Source organism: Mustela nivalis, assembly GCF_964662115.1.
Source record: "Mustela nivalis genome assembly, chromosome: 13".
NCBI classification, from domain to species: Eukaryota; Metazoa; Chordata; class Mammalia; order Carnivora; family Mustelidae; genus Mustela; species Mustela nivalis.
Genome location: NC_139032.1, coordinates 22,613,331 through 22,627,286, shown reverse-complemented (window position 1 = coordinate 22,627,286; position 13,956 = coordinate 22,613,331). Strand labels below are relative to the sequence as shown.

Below are 13,956 nucleotides of genomic sequence, written 5' to 3'. Positions count from 1 at the left end.
ATTAGATTTTAAGCCAGAGACTATAATAAGAGTTGAGGAAGGGCTCTATATCATACTTAAAAGGTCTGTTCAGCAAGAAGATCTAATAATTTTGAATATCCATGCCCCTAATATGGGAGCAGCCAATTATATAAACCAATTAATAACAAAATCAAAGAAACACATCAACAATAATACAATAATAGTAAGGGACTTTAACCCCTCTCACTGAAATTATAGATCATCCAAACAAAAGATCAACAAGGAAATAAAGGCTTTAAGTGACACACGGGAACAGATGGACATCACAGATATATCAGAACATTCCATCCCAAAGCAACAGAATACACATTCTTCTCAAGTATTATATTTATTAAATATAATAAATACCTATTTAATTTTATGAGAAAATGCCAACTTGTTTTGCATAGTGGTTGTACCATTTTGAAGATTTGATTGATTGATTTACTAATTTACTTATTTATTTACTTTAGATAGAGAGAGAGAGAACAGGGGAGGGACAGAGGAGGAGAGAGATGGATAAGCAGACTCTGTGCTGAGCGGGGAGCCCAATGTGGGGCTAGATTTCTTGACCCTGAGATCTTAACCTGAGCCAAAATCAGGTTGGCTGAGTTGGATGCTCAAAAGACTGAGCCACCTAGGCACCCCATGGTCGTACCATTTTGTGTTACCAAAAGCACTGTATGAAATTTCCAGGTGCTCCTCATCCTTGATAGCATTTGATATTATTAGTGTTATTTTAACCATTCCAATAGATATGTATGATATCATTCTGGTTTTAATTTCAATTTCTCTAATGGCTAATGATGCTGAATATATTTCATATTTTCATTTATTTGTTGTCCATATATCCCTGTGCTATCTGTTTAGTCTTGAATCTTTTTTTATTGTGTTGCTTGTTTTCTTACTGTTGAGGCTTGAGAGTTCTTAATATATTCTAGATACATGTCCTTTTTTAGGTATGTTGAACTGCAAATATTTTATCCTTGTCATCTGGAGCTTGTCTTTCCATTCTTATAACAATATTTTTGATAGAACATGACTTATTAATTTTTTTTTTGCATTTATGTTAGTGAGAGGTATTGGTCTACAGAATTCTTTTTTTGAAGTGTATTGACCAATTTAGCTATCAGGATAATTCTGGACTAAAAAAATATGGTTTGCAAAGTTTTTCTGAGTCTTCCATTTTCTGAAAGATATTATTTAGAATTGGCTTTAATTCCTCTTAAATGTTTAATCGGATCACCCAGTAAGATAATATGGGAATGCAGATTTCCTTTTTTAGATATTTAAATTCTTTAATTGTTTAATTTAAATTTAATATTTAAATTTTTAATTGTTTAATTTAAATTCTTTAATTGTTAAGAAGTTTTATCTACTTCATTTTCAGAGGGTTTTGCTCCTTTATGTTTTTTGAGGAATTTGTCCAGTTCATCTAAGTTGATGAACTATGTGTGTAGAGCTGTTTGTAGTATTCCCTTATTATTCTTTTAAAGCCATTAGTGACATCTGCTATATCATTTGTGTTACTGATAATTTTTGTTTCTCTTTTTTAAACTTGATTGTATTGCTAGAATTTATCAGCTTTATTATTTTTTTTTAAAACAAGATTTTAGTTTCATTGATTTGCCCTAATATTTTATTGTTGTTTTTAATTTTGTTGATTTCTGCTGCTAATATTATTGTTTATTTTCTTGTACTTGGTTTGGATTTAATTTACTTTTTTGTGTCTAGTTTCTTAAGATAAAAACTTACATTATTGATTCGAGATCCTTATTCTTTTGTAATATAAGTACTACTGCTATTTTAAAAATATCTTCTAAGCATTGATATAGCTGCATTCTAAAAATATTTTGTGCATTGTATTTTTATTTATTATATTTGTATCTATTAAGTTCAAAGTATTTTTTAAATTTCATTTGACAGTTCTTCTTTGACTTACAGATTGTTCAAAAGTATTGTTTTACCACCAGTTTGGATACTTTTCTGTTCTCCCTCTGTTATTGATTTCCAGTTCAGTTCCATTATGATCAGAAAATACACTATTTATTATTTCAATTCTTTGAAATGTATTAATGTTTGTTTTGTGACACATAACACGATCTATTTTGGTGAATATTCCATGTGCATTTTAAAAGAACGTGTACTCTGCTATTGTTTATTAATTTATAAGCACAATGACACCTTACAGTATAAATGTCAATTATATCTAGGTGGTTGATAATATTATTCAATTCTATATCCTTGCTGGTTTTCTGTTGACTAGTTCTATCCATTACAACAAGTGTTGAAGTCTGCAACTCTAATTGTGGATTGTCCATTTCTCGTTTTAGTTCTGTCCATTTTATTTTATATATTTTGGATTTATATTAGTTTGCTAGTGTAGTACTGCAGACTTAGGGCTCAGACAACACAAAAGTATTTTCTCACAGTTCTCTAGGCTAAAAGGCCAAGATCAAGGTGTTGGCAGAATTTTTCTTTTTGAAGCCTCTCTCCTGGGCTTAGGAATGGCTTATGAACGCCTCGATCTCCTCTTGTAATGGCTCTGATCATACTGAATTAGGGTCCATCCCAATGACCTCATCTAATGTTAATTATCACCCTGTCTCTAAATATAGCCACATTCTGAGATACTGCAGGTTAGGACTTGAACATAGGAATTTGGGGGGTTCACAAAAACATTATAACAATGTCTGGCTACCCCAAATCCATGGACTTCTCATGTGCAAAATGTATTCAATAGCCCCAAGATTCTTAACACATTCCAGCATTCATTCTAAGTCCAAAATGTCATTTAAATATAATTAAATCAAGAATGAGTGAGATTTCAGGTTTGATTCATCAAAAGGCAAAATTCCTCTTTGGGCCCACTAGGGTGGCAGCCTTCCCTTCCAGCTCTTGAGTATGTACACATTGTGAGTTGCTGTGTTTTCTTGGTGAATTGACCCTTTATTATTACAAAAGTCCACTAGTGCTCAGAGTTCTCTAACCCCTATGAATGATAGTAACTATTTATTTACTAGGTTCTCTTATTTACTAATTCTATGGAGGTAAATTCAAGCCATACTAGACCAGTTTTTCTCAAAGAGCTGGGCTGGATTAAGATCTTTTAGAAGCCCTGAGCATTGGAAAGATTATGGCATCCTTAATATTTATTTCATATCTATTACATAATAAAGCTATGTAATAAAGTAATATTAGACATTAAAATAGAAAGTACAGGCAAGCTAAAATTAAAGCTATCTTCTTTTTAGAAATGAACATACTCATTGAAGCTAAACTTTCTCATTTGCCAGTGCCTTAAGTAAATTCTTTGTCTTCCATTAGGTAATTAACCACTGCCATTGAGTATTCCATAGAATGTAGCCAAACTATCCTTTGATCCAATTAATTTGGGAAATGCCAAATATAATACCTCTCTGAAAGATATTAGGCTACTAAATGTTTTCAGAGGTCCAAAATTAATAAAAATAGTTTAAAATTAATTAACTCTATGTATTACAATTAATTTGACCACAGAACTATTTTTCACATAGTGCCAGACAAAGTCCCATAAAATACATTTTCCTCTTAGTACAACAAAAGTACTGCATCGTTTTTTGAGCAGTTAATATGTTTGGGGCACTATTCTAAAATACTTACACACTTTACATTGGTTGTAACATGTCAGATTTGGGGCATCAGTTGATACTCTAAGGTAAATATTATTATCTTTTTTTTTGGTAGAAGAGGAAATTGAGACAGTGAGGTCACATAGTTTTCAACAGTGGAGTTAGAATTAATTTATTCTTTTGTGGAGTTAGAATTCATTTATTTCTTCTCATAATTTACCCAGCATGGAGCAGCAGCCCTTCATTTTTTTTTCTTTCCTAAGAACTGGTTCCTTTCTCTTCTCATCAACTTTGATTTTACCTTCAGAGCCCCAACTATTATCTCTGTAAACTATTCCAGTAAACTTCTGTCCTCTGATTCATCAAGTCCTCATTCCTTAATTCCCATGTGGCTCCAACTTTAAATTTATTCTGTTTTTCAAATAAGACTGATACATGGGGTTGTACGTCTTACCTCTGGTCTTCCACAGTGCTCTTTCAGTCTCATTAAAACCAGGTGGTCCCTGAAGGACTAAGGACAGTTGCTATTGTGTTAGATGGAAATCCTCAGGAAGGAAAAGAAAAATAAACAGATGAAGTAGATGTCAGGGGGCAGTCACTGATGAGTTGGATATACTATATCTTCAGTTCTTACTCTCCAAATTGGGGCAGAAAAGAATTTGATAGCATCAGAAAGGCACATTGTTAACCCAGATACCCTGTGCATCTCAAAATATTCAAAGGACTCCCAGCAAGTATTTTTCAAGGAGTGACATATAACAGGGTTTGTTGACAACCTTGTAATAGGACTTTCATCATCAAAAGTATACAATTAAATAATGATTTGTAAACTACTATGTCTATAATGTGTGTGTTTATTTGTATCAATACATCAATAAAAATGTTATTTGGCACCATTTCCTTGGCAAATCCTACAAATGATAAATATAATTTCTATAATCACAACATAATTAAAACAACTGAATGGTGTTTAGCTCTGCTGTAATCAAATGATCCACTAATTCATTTATCACAAAATGCATTGGGTATCTTCTAAGTTATAGCTTCTCAAAGCTTAGTCAGCTACTAAAGGTTTCAAATGCTTGAATATATAATTTGGAAGGTGTTAAGGTCATACCAGAATTTTAGCTACTTTTATACCTCATGCTCCATCATGTAGGCTTTCTGTCATGGTGACTCTTCAGATAGCTGGCAAAAGTGTGGGAAAGTTAAAGAAGTGAGCGGAAGGAATACAAAAGATAAGCTCAGCAAACCAACCAACAAGTCATATTAATGAGGTATGAAAAGATGGGAACTGGACATGCTGCCTAATTTAGATTACTACAGGCTGAGGTTCCTGAGAGGTTCCCCCGCCGCTTCTTGCCATGGGCCCTATAATGTACAGAATGCAGTCTTGCTTGATTCTTCTTTAACTTGTTAATAAACTTGGTTGAGCAAACTCATCTGTTTACCCTCTGACAAGCTTCCTTGGCTGTGTCTGAGTTAGGAATGCATGAGCCTAGGAGCCTCTAGTCTTGCTTTGGGGGTAGTATTGTGAAGGGGAAGATCAATGCCATAAGAGTAAATGAAATAACCAAAAGACTTGGCCAGCAGATTGATAATCACTTTTAACTGGTAATTATTTTGAAAGAAGTAGGTTTTATATTTGAGGGCGCCTCTAAAACAGGGCAACATAAGTAGGTGAACACGTATACAGGATTATGAAGGTGCTGGTTTGTGTAAATGCAAGGCTAGGGGAAGAGGGCACAGTTGGATTTTCATGGTACTGAAATAAAAATCACATATTTAAACAAAATCAATGATTTTAGTTTAATTTAACTTATTTTATAGGGAGAAAACAGGGTTGGGGAGAGGGGCAGAGGGTAAGGGAGAGAAAGAATCTCAAGCAGACTCCCGCTGAGTGGCAAGACATCCCAAATCAAGAGTTTGATGCTAAACTGACTGGCTACCCAGGTATCCCCAAAATCAATGCTTTTAGAGATGTATAGCTGGACTAAGGTATTTTTTAACAGCTTATTGAATTATAATTAGCATAAAATAAACTATAAATATTTAGAGGATATACTATAAGTTTTGGCCTGTTTACTTCTGTGAAGCCATCACCACAATCATGATAGGGGACTCTGCAAAGTTTCCTCATGCCCCTTTGTAATCTTCTGTGTGATCCCACTCCTTCTTGTCCCACTCACCCCCATTCCCAGGTAGTCACTGATCTGCTTTCTTCCACTCTAGATGAGTTTGCATTTTCTAGATTTTGTATCAATTGAAACTTACATGTAATTTTTTGGTCTTGCTTCTAATTATTTAATTATTATTTTGAGACTCATCTATGTTGTAGTTCAACAGTTCATTCTTTTTTTTTTTTGAGCTTTTATATTTGAGTTTATTCTTCATTTAACTTTTAAAACACTACTATAGTTGAATATCAAAACAAAAACAATAGCAAGTAGTGAGCTATGATTATAGTCCTTCACTCATTCACTACTGCACTTAAAATGCCAGCAGTGTTATTCACTGGCCCCATTAAGAGGTCTGACACTGAACACCACCCCTGGGATGATGTTCATCATCCTCATATGCTTCCCCATTGTAATGGCGCCATCTTTCCTGATTTGGATCAAAGTCCACCAGTTCTACCTGGTCCATTTCATCAGTCTCTTCTACTTCCTTCCTCTCAGGTAGGAGTTTTTCCAGCAAAGAGAGTTTATCAGGAGACAGAAAGCCATTCTCAGGAAAATTTACCTTAAATTCGATGATGAGGTGACCCTTCTCATATGGCCTATGATAAATTGGCATGCCTTCATTTAGCACACACTTGATATCTCCATGCTTGACAATTTGACCTGGGTGAGAAGTGATGACAATGGTTCGGTTGTCAAGAGTAGATATTGGCTTTTGAAAACCGCACAGTGCTTCAACCAGCTGTATGTCCATACACATGAAAAGGTCTTCTTGCCGAGTAAAAACAGCATGGTCCTTCTGATCTAAAACAATGATAATATCTCCTGGTTCCAGTCCTGGTTCTTGGTCTCCCTCACCATGGAATGTTATCTTCTGGCCATCTTTCATGCCTTTGTCAATATGAACTTCTAGAATCTTCTTCTCTCAAACTATCTTCCTTCCATTGCAGCTTTTACATCTATCTTTAGGACTGATCCGTTCCCCATGGCCCTGGCACTCCATGCACACAGACTGAATTTGCTGAACCATTCCAGGTCCTATCTGATGAATTCTTATTTGCATTCCAGTACCTCGGCAATTGGGACAACACTCAACTGCTCCTTTCTTACCACCTCGGCCTTCACATTTATCGCAAATCACATTCTCTTGCAGAGCTAGTTTTCTTGTTGCACCATTATATAAATCTTCTAAGGTTACTGAGAGCTGATGCACAACATTTTTACCTCTCCTTTCTCTCTGCATTCTTCCTCCTCCTCCAAAAAACATATCAAAGATGTCCATGGGGGAGCCAAAACCACCACCAGCTCCACCTTCTTTAATTGCCTGTTCACCTCCTTTGTCATATAATTCCCTTTTCTTTGCATCAGAGAGTACTTCATAAGCTTGAGAAATCTGTTTAAACTTCTCTCCTTCATTTGGATTCTTATCAGGGTGGTACTTCAAAGCCAGTTTCCTGTAGGCCTTTTTCAGTTCTTCTTGGGTGGCATTGGGTTTGACCCCCAAAACATCATAATAAGTGGTTTCTTTCACCATTTTCTACTCCCGGTGAGAGGGCCGAGGCCGATGTGGGGGAGCGGGAAGGAGCGCGTTGCTGGGTGCAACTCGGGTAGCCGCCGCTCCTCCGTGTCTCACCGAGCGTTCTGGAAAGTTCCCAGTTCATTCTTTCTTATTGATGAGTTGTGTTCCACTGAATGGATATACCAGTTTATTTTTCCATTCAACTATTAATAGACAATTGTGTTTATATTGGTTTTCCATTGCTGTGTAACAAACAGCCCCCAAACTTAGAAACTTAAGAGAGTAAAACATTTATCATCTCAGTTCTTGTGGGTCAGGAATATGAGTATGGCTTGGGGAGGAGTCAAGATGGCGGAGAAGTAGCAGGCTGAGACTACTTCAGGTAGCAGAGATCAGCTAGATAGCTTATCTAAAGATTGCAAACACCTACAAATCCAATGGGAGATCGAAGAAAAGAAGAACAGCAATTCTAGAAACAAAAAAATCAACCACTCTCTGAAAGGTAGGACTGGCAGAGAAGTGAATGCAAAGCAACGGGAAGATAGACCGCAGGGGGAGGGGCTGGCATGGCACCCTGCAAGTGCTGGCAGAGCAAGGGAGCACAAAATCAGGATTTTTAAAAGTCTGTTCCACTGAGGGACATTGCTCCAGAGGCTAAATCAGGGTGAAGCCCACAAGGGGTTAGCATGGCCTCAGGTCCTGTAGGGTCACAGAAGGATCGGGGGTGTCTGAGTGTCGCAGAGCTTACAGGTATTAGAATGGGGAAGCCAGCTACAGAGACAGAGCCGAGGAGTGAGCTCTCAGCTCGGGGTTACCTTGAACCAGTTGCAGGCTCGGTGAGCTCAGAGCACTGCTGGAGGCCAGGGAGATGGGAGTAATTGGGCGCTGTTCTCTGAGGGCACACTTAGCAGTGGGGCCCTGAGTTCTCGGCTCCTCTGGGCCGGAGACTGGGAGGCCAACATTTTCATTCCCGTCCTATGGAACCCTACGGAGAGCAGAGAGCTCTCCAAAAGCGAACCTGAGCGGATTATTCAGCCCGGCCACTAGTAAGGGCGGTGCAATTCTGCCTGGGGCAAAGACACTCGCCAATAACTACAACAGGCCCCTCCCCCAGAAGATCAACAAGAAATGCAGCCAGGACCAAGTTCACCTACCAATGAGTGCAATTTCAATACCAAGAAGAGCAGCAGATTCCAGGGGAGGAGAAAGCAAAGCACGGAACTCATGGCTTTCTCCCCATGATTCTTTAGTCTTGCACTTAATTTAATTTTTCTTCTTTTTCATTTTTTTTTCTCTTCTTCTACTAATTTTTTTTAACTTTTACCATTTTCTTTTTTAACGGCTTTTTAAACTAGTTTATCTAATATATATATATATATATATATATTTTCTTTTTTATATTTTTTCTTTATTTGTTTTCTTTTTTTAATTGTTTCTTTTCTTTTCTTTTCTTTTCTTTTCTTTTTTAAATTTCTGAACCTCTTTTTACCCCCTTTCTCCCCCCTCACGATTTGGGATCTCTTCTTATTTGGATAAAGTATATTTTCCTGGGGTTGTTGCCACCCTTTTAGTATTTTACTTGCTCCTTTATATACTCTTATCTGGACAAAATGACAAGGCTGAAAAATTCACCACAAAAAAAAAAAAAAAAAAAAAAAGAACAAGAGGCAGTACAGAAGGCTAGGGACCTAATCAATACAGACATTGGTAATATGTCAGATCTAGAGTTCAGAATGACAATTGTCAAGGTTCTAGCCGGGCTCGAAAAAGGCATGGAATATATTAGGGAAACCCTCTCGGGAGATATAAAAGCCCTTTATGGAGAAATAAAAGAACTAAAATCTAACTCAGTTGAAATAAAAAAAGCTATTAATGAGGTGCAATAAAAAATGGAGGCTCTCATTGCTAGGATAAAAGAGGCAGAAGAAAGAAATAGTAATATAGAAGACCAAATGACAGAGAATAAAGAAGTTTAGCAAAATAGGGACAAACAGCTACTGGACCATGAGGGGTGAATTTGAGAGATAAGTGACACCATAAGACGAAACAACCTTAGAATAATTGGGATTCCAGAAGAAGAAGAAAGAGAGAGGGGAGCAGAAGGTATATTGGAAAGAATTATTGGAGAGCATTTCCCCAATATGGCAAAGGGAACAAACATCAAAATCCAGGAGGTGCAGAGAACCCCCTTCAAAATCAATAAGAATAGGCCCACACCCCATCACCTAATAGTAAAACTTACAAGTCTTAGTGACAAAGAGAAAATCCTGAAAGCAGCCCGGGAAAAGAAGTCTGTAACATACAATGGTAAAAATATTAGATTGGCAGCAGACTTATCCACAGAGACCTGGCAGGCCAGAAAGAGCTGGCATGATATATTCAGAGCACTAAATGAGAGAAACATGCAGCCAAGAATACTATATCCAGCTAGGCTATCATTGAAAATAGAAGGAGAGATTTAAAGCTTCCAGGACAAACAAAAACTGAAAGAATTTGCAAACACCAAACCAGCTCTACAGGAAATATTGAAAGGGGTCCTCTAAGCAAAGAGAGAGCCTACAAGTGGTAGATCGGAAAGGAACAGAGACAATATACAGTAACAGTCACCTTACAGGCAATACAATGGCACTAAATTCATTTCTCTCAATAGTTACCCTGAATGTTAATGGGCTAAATACCCCAATCAAAAGACACAGGGTATCAGAATGGATAAAAAAACAAAACCCATCTATATGTTACCTACAAGAAACACATTTTAAGCCCGAAGACACCTCCAGATTTAAAGTGAGGGGGTGGAAAAGAATTTACCATGCTAATGGACATCAGAAGAAAGCAGGAGTGGCAATACTTATATCAGATCAATTAGATTTTAAGCCAAAGACTATAATGAGAGATGAGGAAGGACACTATATACTACTCAAAGGATCTTTCCACAAGAAGATCTAACAATTTTAAATATCTATGCCCCGAACGTGGGAACAGCCAACTATATAAACCAATTAATAACAAAATCAAACACATCAACAATAATACAATAATACTAGGGGACTTTAACATTCCTCTCATGAAATGGACAGATCATCCAAGCAAAAGATCAGCAAGGAAATAAAGGCCTTAAATGACACACTGGACCAGATGGACATCACAGATATATTCAGAACATTGCATCCCAAAGCAACAGAATACACATTCTTCTCTAGTGAACATGGAACATTCTCCAGAATAGATCACATCCTAGGTCCTTAATCAGGCCTCAACCAGTATCAAAGGATTGGGATTATTCTCTGCATATTTTCAGACCACAATGGTCTGAAGCTAGAAATCAATCACAAGAAGAAATTTGGAAAGAACTCAAATACATGGAGACTAAACCGCATCCTTCTAAAGAATGAATGGGTCGACCAGGAAATTAAAGAAGAATAGAAAAAATCCATGGAAACAAATGATAATCAAAACACAATGGTTCAAAATCTGCGGGACACAATGAAGGCAGTCCTGAGAGGAAAATATAGAGCAGTTCAAGCTTTTCTCAAGAAACAAGAAAGGTCTCAGGTACACAACCTAACCCTACACCTAAAGGGGCTGGAGAAAGAACAAGAAAGAATTCCTAAACCCAGCAGGAGAAGAGAAAGCATAAAGATCAGAGCAGAAATCAATGAAATAGAAAAAAAAAAAAAAAGACAACAGAACAAATCAACGAAACTAGGAGCTGGTTCTTTGAAATAATTAATAAGATTGATAAACTCCTCACCAGACTTATCAAAAAGAAAAGAGAAAGGACCCAAATAAATAAAATCATGAATGAAAGAGGAGAGATCACAACTAACACCAAAGAAATACAGACAATTATAAGAACATACTATGAGCAACTCTATGCCAACAAATTTGACAGTCTGAAAGAAATGGATGCATTCCTAGAGACATATAAACTACCAAAACTGAACCAGGAAGAAATAGAAAGCCTGAACAGACCCATAACCACTAAGGAGATTGAAACAGTCATTAAAAATCTCCAAACGAACAAAAGCACAGGGCCAGATGGCTTTCCGGGGGAATTCTACCAAACATTTAAAGAAGAACTAATTCCTATTCTCCTGAAACTGTTCCAAAAAATAGAAATGGAAGGACAACTTCCAAACTCATTTTATGAGGCCAGCATCACCTTGATCCCCAAACCAGACAAGGATCCCATCAAAAAAGAGAGCTATAGACCAATATCCTTGATGAACACAGGTGCAAAAATTCTCACCAAAATACTAGCCAACAGGATTCAACAGTACATTAAAAGGATTATTCACCACGACCAAGTGGGATTTATTCCAGGGCTACAAGGTTGGTTCAACATCCGCAAGTCAGTCAATGTGATACAACACATCAATAAAAGAAAGAACAAGAACCATATGATACTCTCAATAGATGCTGAAAAAGCATTTGACAAAGTACAGCATCCCTTCCTGATCAAAACTCTTCAAAGTGCAGGGATAGAGGGCCCATACCTCAATATCATCAAAGCCATCTATGAAAAACCCACCGCAAATATCATTCTCAATGGAGAAAAACTGAAAGCTTTTCTGCTACGGTCAGGAACAAGGCAGGGATGTCCATTATCACCACTGCTATTCAACATAGTACTAGAAGTCCTAGCCTCAGCAATCAGACAACAAAAGGAAATTAAGGGCATCCAAATCAGCAAAGAAGAAGTCAAACTATCACTCTTTGCAGATGATATGATACTATATGTGGAAAACCCAAAAGACTCCACTCCAAAACTGCTAGAACTTGTACAGGAATTCAGTAAAGTGTCAGGATAAAAAAATCAATGCACAGAAATTAGTCGCATTTCTCTACACCAACAACAAGACAAAAGAAAGAGAAATTAAAGAGTCAATCCCATTTACAATTGCACCCAAAACTATAAGATACCTAGGAATAAGGAATAAACTTAACCAAAGAAGCTAAGAATCTATACTCAGAAAACTATAAAGTACTCGTGAAAGAAATTGAGGAAGACACAAAGAAATGGAAAAATATTCCATGCTCCTGGATTGGAAGAATAAATATTGTGACAATGTCTATGCTACTTAAAGCAATCTACACATTTAATGGAATTCCTATCAAAGTACCATCCATCTTTTTCAAAGAAATGGAACAAATAAGCCTAAAATTTATATGGAACCAGAAAAGACCTCGAATAGCCAAAGGAATATTGAAAAAGAAAGCCAAAGTTGGTGGCATCACAATTCCGAACTTCAAGCTCTATTACAAAGCTGTCATCAAGACAGCATGGTACTGGCACAAAAACAGACACGTAGATCAATGGAACAGAATAGAGAGCCCAGAAATAGACCCTCAACTCTATGGTCAACTAATTTTCGACAAAGCAGGAAAGAATGTCCAATGGAAAAAGGACAGCCTCTTCAATAAATGGTGTTGGGAAAATTGGACAGCCACATGCAGAAAAATGAAATTGGGCCATTTCCTTACACCACACACGAAAATAGACTCAAAATGGATGAAGGACCACAATGTGAGAAAGGAATCCATCAAAACCCTTGCGGAGAACACAGGCAGCAACCTCTTCGACCTCAGCTGCAGCAACATCTTCCTAGGAACATCGCCAAAAGCAAGGGAAGCAAGGGCAAAAATGAACTATTGGGATTTCATTAAGATCAAAAGCTCTTGCACAGCAAAGGAAACAGAAAAGACAACTGACAGAATGGGAGAAGATATTTGCATATGACATATCAGATAAAGGGCTAGTGTCCAATATTTATAAAGAACTTAGCAAACTCAACACCCAAAGAACAAATAATTCATTCAAGAAATGAGCAGAAGAAATGAACAGATATTTCTGCAAATATGACATCCAGATGGCCAAGAGACACATGAAAAAGTGCTCCATATCACTCGGCATCAAGGAAATACAAATCAAAGTCACAATGAGATATCACCTCACACCAGTCAGAATGGATAAAATTAACAAGTCAGGAAATGACAGATGCTGGTGAGGGGAACCCTCCTACACTGTTGGTGGAATGCAAGCTGGTACCACCACTCTGGAAAACAGCATGAAGGTTCCTCAAAATGTTGAAAATAGGACTACCCTATGACCCAGCAATTGCACTACTGGGTTTTTACCCTAAAGATACAAACGTAGTGATCCGAAGGGGCACGTGCACCCAAATGTTTATAACAGCAATGTCTACAATAGCCAAACTATGGAAAGAACCTAGATGTCCATCAACAGATGAATGGATAAAGAAGTAGTGGTATATATACACAATGGAATACTATGCAGCCATCAAAAGAAATGAAATCTTGCCATTTGCGACAACATGGATGGAACTAGAGGGTATCATGCTTAGTGAAATAAGTCAATTGGAGAAAGACAACTATCATATGATCTCCCTGATATGAGGAAGTGGAGATGCAACATGGGGGGTTAAAGGGGTAGAAGAAGAATAAATGAAACAAGATGGGATTGGGAGGGAGACAAACCATAAGTGATTCTTAATCTCACAAAACAAACTCAGAGCTGCTGGAGGGAGGGGGGTTGGTAGAAGGCTGGGTGGGGTTATGGACATTGGGGAGGGTATGTGCTATGGTGAGTGCTGTGAAGTGTGTAAACCTGGCAATTCACAGACCT

The 13,956-nt window shown here is 37.2% G+C and overlaps 1 pseudogene across 1 annotated transcript; it reads right to left on the bottom strand.

The window, feature by feature from the left end:
- Nucleotides 1-6,093: 6,093 nt before the first annotated feature.
- LOC309846956 (dnaJ homolog subfamily A member 1 pseudogene) lies at nucleotides 6,094-7,356 on the bottom strand (annotated as a pseudogene). The gene has a single exon. The product of its transcript is annotated as a dnaJ homolog subfamily A member 1 pseudogene (transcript).
- Between the last annotated feature and the right edge of the window lie 6,600 nt (nucleotides 7,357-13,956).